The following is a 12,459-nucleotide window of genomic DNA, read 5'->3' on the forward strand; positions in this document are numbered from 1 at the left end:
ACGCGCTCACACACGCTCCCCCCTTGTCAGCGCGTACCGCCACTACACATATGTCAGACTTCTTTGGTGTAATTTCGTCACGCTATTACGTAGTCTATTGAGTGTCAATGTTTGGACCTTGGATGCATCCCGGATGTCTTGTAATGATATTTCTGTTGAAAAAGTGTGTTTGTGATTATCAGATCACGCTCGGCACATAAGCTTAAGAGCCTTATGTCGTTTACATTTCTGACACCGTGCTTCCCAATCACTCCCTTCCAGGTTTAAGGTGTTCTTCCCCATTGGCATTAAAATCACCCATTAGGATGATTTTGTCAAGGCAGTGTCAAGTGACTGGTAAAACGGTTTTAGACACTGGTAGTGTCTGGAGCATATCCACTAAGTAGTGTGGCATGTTGTTTATTTGCCAAGGGGATACGGAGCAACATAAGTCTCTCACTTATGCCAAAAGGTGCTTCTGTGAGATTCGTCAGGAGGGTATTATTCACAGCAAATCTCACTCCATGTAAGTGCTGTTCTTCTAACAGAAAGTATAACACTCTCAAACTTCATGCAGTGACCCCCTCGCCAAGCAGCCTGGTTTCACTTGAAGCTGTGATGTAAATATTGTAGCGCTTCCGTTCAGCAGCTACAAGCGCAGTCCCATGCTGTGGGGCCTGTAAATTCCTTGGGTGGCATCCAGTAATGTTTTAAAATTTCATATCAAATCTTAGGGATATAGTTTTGTTGTGCTTATTTCGGCCGCTAAGTGGAATGTCCCGAAAGGGGCAGTAACATATCCAGGAGTTTCTGAGTCGGCAATGGTTGGGCCACCTTTTCGAGGCCCTGTCCCATGTGGGGTGAGCATTGTGACTCCTAAATATGCCTGCTCAGTCGCACAGGGATCTGTCGGGATCATCTGCCACTCATCCCAGCTGCTGACGAGCAGGGGACGGGTAGGAGCTCCCAGAGCATTATTTTCTACTTCAATCACCAAACTACCCATCGCCGTCAGACTTTTAAGGTTTCAATTTAGGATTCGCCCTTTGGAGAAGATTCCTGCACAACGATAATGTTTTCGAGTGGTGTTGGGGGTTCGCTGTCCCAGTAAAACATTCTTCACTGTGATGTGGTTAGCTCCAATAGCAAGAGGACATTTAAGACGACCAGCAGCTTTCACACAGGAGCTCCAGTCTATTGGAGGACCGCCAATAGTGCGTTGCCAGCATTTAGTTTTCTCTCAGGGTGTGCTCCCCTAGCCTTTTTCTTCCCAGACTTACCCACAGGGCGTGTCCACTCAGAGTGGGCGGGCGCATCAAACCTCTGGGGACCACTGCAGCTCCGAGATCCCCTGCTGATTAGCCTGAGGCCATTAGGACACCCAGTTACGGTGTGTAACCACGAGGAGGCTCGGTAGGAGTCTTGGCGAAGGAGAGGCTGTGTACTGGGAAGGGAGGACTTATGCACAAGGCTGCTTCCCTGTTCACCACAGGGGCTACCCAGCAAAAGCAGGTTTGCTGATGCACGATCTACCAATGTGTAACCCATCTGAAGAGATTACCACAACATTTCCTGAAGCAACATTGACAACCAGTCACCACACCATTAGGCTCACAGGTATGCTGCACCCGATCTATGAACCAGCTATCGATGGGGATCCCATTAGACAGCCGGTAGGAAAAACGCCTGTGGGGCATTGTAAATAATTATGCTCTTTGAGAGTGCATGCCCAAGGATGTTGAGGTCCTTCATGTAGTTCATTGGTACACACAGGCCATGCTCTCTGAATAGCCAGTGCCTCTCACTGATGTCTTGGCTGGATACAAAATATTGAGCAGTTTGTCAGCATACACGTTTTTTTGGATTCAATAAAGAGAAAGATCTCAAAATGTTTCCACATCTCCGAAAACTCCCAAGAGTAGTATGGATGCAGGCATATGGGCAGTTGACATACACCGGGCAATTGACATACTTAAATAGAACAGGGAATATGAATGTTGCGTCCTTCAGATGAATGACTGCAATGCACCAGGGTTTCACCTAGGTCGAGGATGAGCAAGTATTCTGGGGTGCTGCGGGTCTTGAGTGGGAGTGCCGGCTTATGGACCAGCTGCTCCTCAGACAGCAGAGGGCAGGTTTGTGATGAAGGCGTTTGGGTCGAACACCTCTCAGTCCTCATCGTAGCACGTCTCGGCAGGTGTAGCGGACGACACCAGGTATGAACTCAAAAAACAGCGCACAATCAGAGTATTGAGAGCACGGGGTAAGCATTTACACTATGAGACCTCCTTTACCAGTGCGTTGTACGCCTTTTGGCGTCATCTGGTCCAACACCAATGGAGACTAGGCTCTAAGAAAAGCTGTCTCGGGTGTGGACCAATCAACTTCAAGGAGAGTGCATATCATTTTCATCATCAGAGTTGTTTATTTTTGTTTGCATTTTGACTGCTTGTGTTGTGGTTATTGCAAACATGATGCCTTGTATAAAGGTGTCAATTTTGTACCAGTTAAAAGGGTAAAAACCTATTACTATGTTTTGCCACTGGTAAAGGAGGTCTCATAGAGTACAGGCCTTATATCAGGGATTGTGTTGTTCGCACGGATCATGCAGCCCTTCAGTACTCTCTGCGAGTGGACCAACCTTCCGGCCAGCTCTCACACTGGCTGCAAATATTTCAGGAGTACTCGTTCCAAGTTATATATCGTAAAAGGGTGCGACATTGTAATGCAGATACGTTGTCCCACTTGCCCCTGGCATAACGTTGTGCATGTTTGTTGGGCGCGGGCTGCTATAAACCGCCTTTGGTGGTCGCGCTTTGAACCTCACGTAGGTTGAGTGCAGGCAGCTGCAGATGGTGGATGGGTCCCTGATGGCATCGTGCTGCATTACAGCACAAAGGGTCTACTCCCACGGGAGGTCCACAAATTGTCCTTCATGAATGACTTTTGATGAGGTGGGACGAGGGGCTGCAGCGTCACTGTAGTGTTTTTCCCACCGTCCTACGGGACAGGTTGATGCGGGTGGTGCACGAGGAAAAGTTTTGCACCTCGGGGTGCAAAAGACCTTATTGACTTTGCAGCGTGACTTTTATTGGCCAGGAATGTCAAGCGACGTATACCATTTAGTAAAAGGTTGCAGGAATTGCGCATGCTGGAAACTGCCAGTGAAGAAGTCTCAGCCTTCATTGCAGACCATTACGGTGCCTCGGATTAACGAGTTTGTTGCAATCGACATCCTGGGACCCGTCCCAGCCACGCAGAAGGGAAATACATGTCTCCTAGTAGGAATTGAATATTTCTCTCAGTAGTCGATGGCCTGGCCATTGCCCAACCAATTGGCCGTATTTATTGCTGATGGATTTATGCACGGCTATGTAATGAATAAGCGAGCCCCCTAGCAATTTCTCATGGATCACGGCCGGAATTTCTCATCGAAGCTGCTGCAAGAGAGAAAGTTAGAACATCACCATACCATCCCCAAACGGATAGTATGTTGGAATGCCTGCACAGAACTTTGACACCTATGCTATGTCAGGCGGTCAGCATGGCAAAAACCGATTGGGCAGTGTACAGGATGGCCCCGCACGCTTCCACGGAATTTTCACAGTTTTTCCTCATGTACCAGAGGGAGAATGAACCCTCCATGGAGGTCCAATTGGGTATAACGGGGAGCAAGGGATAAACGGCCCTATCCACGCCGCTGCAGGTTACGCTGTGCCACATGTCGGCAGCACACGACATGGCTAAGGTAAATACCGCAAAAGCTCAGGCGGCCAATGAAAAGAACGCGGGGCGGCATGAGCGTGTGCTTCCATGGGCCATCGTGTACAGGACATGGTTGCATTGCCTGTAGGTGCCTCTGGGCACGTCTCCTAAACTGCATCGGCCATGTCAGGGTCCTATGCAAGTGGTGGAGATTAAACGGCCACATGTGTTTATATACAGGTGGGAGTCACCTTTGGTTGTCCATCCGTCACGTCTGAAACCAAACTTTCCTCCTCAAACTGAAAGCTCATCTCCAAGCACTGTATGGCCCGTGTCTGATGTGTCTGATGAGCCGGGGGAATCGGCCAATGCAGCCTCAGACCCAATGTTGACGCAATGGCTTTTGAACTGAGAGGGAGAGAGTCTGAAAGGTGGACTTTTTTTATTTGTTCTTGTGTCTATCCAATGTTGATTTTCAATCTCAGCGGGCTCACACCTGGACATGGAAACAAAACAATTAAAGTAAAATTATATGAGCACAGAGCCCTCTGTAAATCCACTGGTTGTGAGCTTCCCCACAACTTGCCAGTCGAGGGGTTTTGTGACCAGAATTAACTCGACCACATAACTGAACGTTCCAACCTCGACACAGGTTGGTGGCTTGGCCTAGCGGTAACGCATTCGCTGCTTGTTGCAGTGGTGCACGGTTTGAATCCAGCCGCCACCCTGATGAGCACTGCAGCTTTATTAATCATAAGCTGTCTATCTCATCTTATTGATCTTCACATTTTATTTATAAAGCGCCTGAGCTCAATATGCAAGAGTTGGTCATTGTGTGCCAGCGTCATGGTCCAAATTTGAAAAGAATGATACCAGCAAATTATTAAATTGGAATTGAGATATCAATTATTTCCGTTTTACTGCATACAACAACAGTCATTCGCCACACAGTATCGGTGATTTCACAGCGGCGATTGTGCCTGGTTAAGTGCACTTTAAAGCTACGTCAAGGCATACGTACATACAAATACATTCTTACATTCACTGATTTGTTACATCATTCAATCGTTCCTTCCAGCACCTCCCACCAGCCTTCTGATGCTTTCATAATATTCCTGTAGGGCCAGCCGTTACTAGCGACATTGTTGCTAGGGACCCTCACTAAAGCTGACCATTAGATTAACGACACCGTCGCTAGGGATGCCAATACTAGTGTAGTGAGTTGCAGGGAGACGGACGACGGAGTTGAGGCACACTGTTTTTATTTACTCAGGGACATGCACAATAGTTGAAGGGGTAACGGCCCCTTCACCCGTACTAGCTGGGAAACCACCCTAGTACTAAGTCCCCTGTCCTGTTCCCCAGTCCTCCTTTAATGGGCTACGGGAGGCTGTCTGATCTGGCCCTGGTAAGCACAGATCCCGGCACCAGCTAAGCCGGCCTTGCCCTTACAAGGGCAGAGGTCCGGAAGCTCTTGGGCCGCGCCGCTGGCTTACCCAGCTCGGCCCTGACAAGGGCAGCGAGACAGGGGAGTCCCAGGGCCTAATCTCCCGGGTCTTCAGACTTCACTGGTCAGCTTCGTGTCAACTGGCCCCGAGCTCTCTGGCTCCCCGCCTTTTATAAAGATCCCCTTGGAGGGGCGGGGTTATGGGGGATCACAGAGCCCCCATGGCCCCCCAGTGGTTAACGGCTGCGGACGTTGGTGTAGACACCCGTGTGTGTGGGTGCAGACACCCCTGTGTTTCCCGTCCGCCTTTTCTCCCGTAATAACCCCTACACTAGCTACGGCGTTGCTAAGGGACGCCGTCGCTAATGACACCATTGCTAATGGTGTGGTTTGGGGTGGTGGTGAGTGGGAAGGTGTAGACGCGTGGTGTAGTCGTGATGTAGTGGTACAACTTGTTGCTGTAGTGGTGTAGAGCTGTGGTATTGTGTTGTAGTGCAGTGGTGGAGTGGTGCAGGGTGGTGTGGTACTGTTGTGTGGTGTGTGGTGTATGGTGGAGCACAGTTTCATATTGTAGTTTTAATTGAGGTATAGTCTCAAACGATAGACAGACAGAGAGAGACAGAAAGGAAAGAGAGAGAGACAACAGAAGAGAGGCAAAGAGACAGAGAAAGGGACAGAGAGAGATACACTCCCCTGACTACCGAAACACATAAACATCGTCACATGCACACAGCGACACGCATGTTATATGATACCAATATCAGGCACGCCATGTAGACTACAGGCCCTGTCTAAAATGTCACCAATGTTTTCAGTTACATTAATAAAATCTGTATTTTGAGAAAAATAATCATAGCCAAATAATAGTGTAGGCTGAAAACAACACAAATAATTAATTTTAAGGGCACACGGCAATGTGTGGATACTCAGATAAACCCTGACAGCAGCAGCAGTGACAGACAAACTGTGGACTGGTTCTGACCTAATTCACGACAGAGGTCTCAACGCACAAGCAAAGAAACTTCCACTTCTCTTTCAGATCACCACCCTCTACTGAGCAGTCACGATGGGTCTGACCAAAGTCCTTCATTGCTACCTGTGGTCTACCAACTTGTCTAACAATTTGTCGGTCAATCGTCCATCACCAATTCCATCTGTTCTACATCTTGCTGCACTTTCTCAATCTAACACGCTATCGGTTCCTTGACTTCTCAATCATTGCATTTTAATCATCATATCTGGAACTCTGTCAAGCTCCATTCTTAAGACATATCTAAGCTACTGCAGTCTTTTTGTCAGTAGGTTTTGTAAAAAATCATCGTCTTAATTTGCGTTTATTTAAATTATTACTGCCTCGAAACTCTATACTTGCGATGCAGGTATTAGCACAACCTGCGTCGCAAGTTTGGTTTTCGTTTTAATTCGAATGTAATTTGCATTTTCAGTTTAAATAAACTTTTAACAATGCATTTGTTATCCAGCTCCTTTCTATACTCAAACTCCATCATAATGTCCAGTGTGTAGCCACTGTGATCGCAACCATATTTTTTCTCCTGATATATATGTTGTTATTATGCCCGTTTACTCAAAGAAACCATCATTCAGTCTAAATACTCTTTGTTCAGGAAGGTTCTGCTCAGTATTCACAAGCGTAAGTGGCAATGTTGCTGCTGTTGTGTAACCACAATCGAGTCATGTGCAGGTGAGTTTTCAGCATTGCCATGTTTTGTCAAACACCATTTATATTTTGTGGGTCCTTTCGCTGTGGGCGAAGAACCTGAGAATCTAGAGGAAACCCATGGCGAGAAGAGAAAGAGAATACAAGCTCCACTCAGTCACCCTCATGCAGAGCAAAATTAGTACATTCCAACTCCACTCCCTCACACGCTCAATCACCCTCATACAGAACGAGGTGAAATCATGTCATCTCCACCCAAAAAGGCAGCCGAGTCTCCAATTGATCCAGGATCCTTTCTGCTGCGTCACTCTGCCTCCCAATTCACCATTATTACATTATTTATGTCGTTACGTAGCGTTGACCTCAGATGTACCTCATGTATCTTAGGATCCCGTCAATCTGATTGCGTTGGATTGTTGCAGAAAACTGGCAACAAATTGCCGGCTTGAATGCGGCACTCTGAGAGTCTGGACAGACAGACGACTGGGCTTGGACAGAGTCGCTAGACTCTGCGATGCGATGATGTGAATGCTTTTTGAGGCGTAATAGTGTCGTGGTTTGCACACTTTGCTACAAACTCAGACACCTGAGTTAGATTCCCGGTTCCAGTTCAGAATCACGATTATAATTTGTACTGGAGGAGTCTGACGACCATGCATTAAATGAACAACTCGATACGACACTAACACAAAACCCCTACATTGGATTTAACAGCTGCAAGCAACAATTAGAATGCAGGAGAATAAGAGTTAGGAAGCAGTAAAGTCAGCACGCAGATCAGAACATTGAATTCAGACACTGTGTCTTGTCTTGGTGTGGTCTGGGACTGTTTTGTTGTTTTGCTGCCTTTCCCTAGCTTGCATTCGATATTGACAAATGCCAGGCATGTATTTACTAATTACTTATTTACTACACTTAAATTCGTACATTTTACTGAATTGTGTAATTTTTCTCTCTTTTGCACTCCTAGCATTGTTGTATTCCTCGTAGTAACTTGTTGATCCGCCCCTACTGGACATCTGTGAAAAAGATCTTCATAGCTCATCGGATTCCTCCTCCAGTCTTAATAAAGTTTCTCATTTTGAGAGAATAAATACAATCACAAAGACAAAGATTCCCCATGTAGCCTTTCACAGAATAATACGTAGGCTTTCGCAACCAACATCATCAATAATGCAAGTTTTTTGGGATAGATTAGATCGCGTAAATATATACAGACTGTTAGGGAAAGTGCTGTTAGTGAGCACCTATAAATGCCGGCACGGCTCAAATAATCGTCACTGGTGATGAAAGTTTGCGAGAATTGAACTCCGATCGCCAGGTTCATAGCACATTGCACTAACCGCTACCTACTGCTCTAACATACACACAGACACAAGACTATGACAAAGATCCCTCGTATAGCCTTAACAGACTGCTGGGGCAAATGCTGTTGGCGAGTACCTATGAAGGCCAGCACGACACGCGAGGGGGTAGGTGGCCATCACCATGTTTACACACAGCACCAGATACTCATTTGAGGCTGAGTTGACCTAGGGGAGCCAAGGACAGGTTCAGATAATCCTCAATTGTTTTGGCAATAAAATGCAATCAACCTGTGGTCGTCGGGTTCATAGCACAGAGCACTAATCACTAGATGACCACTCATTTGTCAACACACAACTACCACCATTTGCCACTAAGTGGCGGTGACGTCACAAGCGCGATTGTGCCAGGCCATGTGCACTTTAAAGCTACGTGAAGCAATACGTACGTACATACACATTCTTACCTCATTCACTCATTCGTTACATCATTCAATCATTCCTTTCAACACATCCAAACAGCCTCTTGAAGCTCTCCTAATATTCCTGCAGGGCCAACCATTACCAGGGAACGTCGTTGCTAGGGACACCCTCACGTAGCCTGACCGGCACCGTCGCTACGGACGCCGTCGCTAATGGCGCCATTGCTAATGGTGTGGTTTGGAGTGTGGTGAGTGGGAAGGTTTAGACGCGTGGAGTAAGTCGTGATGTAGTGGTACAACTTGTTGCTGTAATGGTGTAGAGCTGTGGTATTGTGTTGTGGTGCAGTGGTGGAGTGGTATGGTGTGGTTCTGTGTTTGAGTGTAGTGTGCTCCACGACACACCACAGTTTCGTATTGTAGTTTTAATTGAGGGTGTAGTCTCAAACGATAGACAGAGAGAACGGAGACAGAGAGAGAGAGAGACAGAGAGAGATACACTCCTCTGACTACCGAAACACATAAACACCGTCACATGCACACAGTGACACACATGTTATGATAACAATCTCAGTCATGCCATGTAGGCTACGGGTCCAGTCTAAAATATCACCAATATTTTCAGTGACAATAATCAAATCTGTAAATTATGAAAAAACTCAATCATAAGCCAATAATAGTGTAGGCTGAAAACAACACGCATTATTTTATTTAAAAGCACACGGCCATCTGTGGATATGCAAAAACAACCATCAACATTCCCTAAATACGTGCATTGTGGTCGTCTTATCCGATGTACTTCTCAACCCAACTTTGAGTAAACTGGCAGCAGCAGCAGTGACAAACAAACTGTGGACTGGTTCTGACCTCATTCACGACAGAGGTCTCAACGCACATGCAAAGTGACTTTCACTTCTCTTTCAGATCACCACCCTCTACTGAGCAATCACGATGGGTCTGACCACAGTCCTTAATTGCTACCTGTGGTCTACCAACTTGTCTATCAATTTGTCTGTCAATAATCTATCACCAATCCCCTCTATTCTATATCTTGCTGCACTTATTCAGTCAAACACGCTGTCGGTGCCTCTAGATCTCAATTATTGTATTTTAATCACCATTTGAGGTACTCTGTCAAGCTCAATTCTCCACAGTACTGCAGTCTTGTCGTTTCTCAGGAAGATTCTGCCAAGTATTCACAAGCGTAACGGCAATGTTGCTGTTGTTGAATAACCCCAAATGAGTGACGTGCTGATGAGTTTTAGCATTCGCATGTTTTGTCTATCACCAGTTGCATTTTCTGGGGCTTTTCACTATGGTTGGAAACCGGAGAATCTGGAGGAAAACCATGCCGAGCAGGGAGAGAGAATAGAAGCTCCAAACAATAACGCTTACTGAAACAGTCATGTAGAACAAGGGGGGGGGGGGGGACATTTCAACTTCATTCATTCACACTCTCGCTCACCCTCATGCAGAACAAGGTGAAAACATGCCAATTCCACCCAAAACAGAACCCGTCTGGAATCACTCCCATACCCTTTCTGGTGCACCACTCTGCCTCTCAATACATAATTATTTAATAAATTATGTCAATGTGGTGTTGACCTCGGATGCACCTCATGTAACTCCTGAACCCGTCGATTCAGTTGCGTTGGAGTATGCCAGCCAACTGGCTGAGATCCAGTTAGCTAATCAGGGCAGAGAGAGAGATTAAAAGGGAGCGTCACCGACGGTCGGGGCATTTGCTCGGGAACTAATCGGTAACCACAGGTGGACGACATAGGGGTTGACTGTTCGATATCAGCTAAATGGAAACCATCGAGGTTGACTGTTGGAGACTCAACTTGGTGGAAACCATCTGGGCTGTCTGTTCGACAAACAACTTGGTGGAAATGATTGGGGCTGAAGATAGTCGTAGTAATCACTAGTGTGGTTGTTGTTACACTAGGAACTGTAAATACGTTCAGCTAGAAATACAGCTCTACTTCTTCAAATATGGATGTCTCCAAGGAGCTTCTTTAAACATGCACACACACACGGATACATCGTTAAATGTATAATAATACAGGCTGGAAAACCATGTTTCAAACAAGATACACATTCCCTTTTATTAAAGCACAGTCATTTGTGGATATGCAAAAATCCGCATAAGCATTTCCAGAATCCGTACCGGTAAGGTTCAAAGTTACAAATCACATTGCAAATGTAGCTTAATCTAGCACGAATCTTCTGCTTCAGGGATAAAGGAGGACAAGGCAATGCTTTGTCAGCAGAGAAGGGTGGGGTGGACACTTGAGGTAGTTGGTCACTCAGTGACACACTAGTCGTAGGAGGCACAATGTTTATTCTACACTTTCCACAGTACAGGGGATAACTACACACGGGTCAGGATAGGCCGGCACACTGCCTAACCCAACACCGATGAGAAGGTGAAAATGGGGACGAAGGATTGCTTAGACGACGGGTTCCATTCCCAAACCGCAGCATCCCTGACCCAGCGTCGGGGCCTCCCTTTTATCCTACCCAGCGTGGCCTGGCTCCGCCCTTGGCCACGCCCCCTTCTGGAACCTACCAGAAGGTTCTCGGCTTCACCCCACGTGTCCCCTCTGTCACTTTACTCTACATTCGTTATCACGTGCCCTGCTGGCAGACCGGCTGCTGTGTCCTCAAATGTCCCTTCTATGCTAGCAATTGGCGCAACACGCTCCAGTGGCACATTTCACCTGCCCTGCTGGTAGACCAGGCTACTACACCCATAATCCCGCTCTCTACCAGTAACCAGCGCTACGTGCTCTAGTGACCCATTCTATGTCACTACACTTGTACACAGATCACAGCCACATGGACACAGATGCACACCATCACCAAAAAAGACAAAGAACACCCATATAGTCTTACCAGACTGTTGTGGCCAGTGCTGTTCGCGAGTAGTACCTATGAAGGCCAGCACATCCGACGAGGGGGGGGGGGGTGGCCAGCACCATGCCCAGCCGCCTTTGTCTCCCCAGTGACGATGTTTTCACACCGCCCAGTAACAGGCAACTTTTTCCACCCGTGCTGAATAGTGTAGTGTGGTTCAAGAAGGCTTGGACGACGTAGTCAGAGGCACACTTATTTATTCAACACAGTTGTATCTACAGGCCGAGATATACAACACTCGGAGGGGTATCGGCCCCTCCACCCGTCTAACTGGGAGATCGACAACCTATGTTACAGCTAGCCTATTCCTAGGTCCTCCACTATCGGGCTAGGGGAGGCTAGCTAACCCAGCCCTGGTTAAGCTGGGATTATGTCACCCTGAGTTCCCAGACCGGCTCTTACAAGAGCATCGGCTCTGGGCTCTTGGGGCCACGCCACTGGCTGGCCTTGGTCGGTCCTGAGAAGGACAGCGATCCAAGGGAGTCCCAGGGCTTATCTAGCAGGTCTTCTTGCTTCTCTTGTTAAAGCTGAACACTCAACCCCGAGCCCTCTGGCTCACCGCCTTATATAGCAATTCACCCCTGAGGGGTGGGGCCGTGGGGGATCCCAGCGCCGTATTAGCCCCCCAGGTTAAATGGTGCGGACGTCGATGTAAGCACCTGCTCGCGTACAGACATAGCCACGCCCAGTGTGTTTGTTTCCCATCCGTATCAACTCTATAACACCCCCTCCGTAACACCTCTACATCACCCCCCCCCCCTGTACAGCCCGCAGCCGTCCCGGCTGCAACAAAATCACACTAAAGATGCATGCCCCCCAAATCCGTGTGTGCCTCACGAAACTTTCAACAATAACAACAATAACAACAACAACAAAAACAACCCGACGCACCCCCCCCCGAATAAATACCCCATCCCGTAAAACCAACATATATACAAGTACCCAGGAAGCCCCCCCGCAAGGGCCCCCCAACGGCCGACCTCACAAAAGTCTGTGCGTTTTGGCGCG

The sequence above is a fragment of the Lethenteron reissneri genome, unplaced genomic scaffold (assembly GCF_015708825.2).
Source record: "Lethenteron reissneri isolate LAM-NWPU_2019-01 unplaced genomic scaffold, ASM1570882v1 scaffold_212, whole genome shotgun sequence".
NCBI lineage: Eukaryota > Metazoa > Chordata > Hyperoartia > Petromyzontiformes > Petromyzontidae > Lethenteron > Lethenteron reissneri.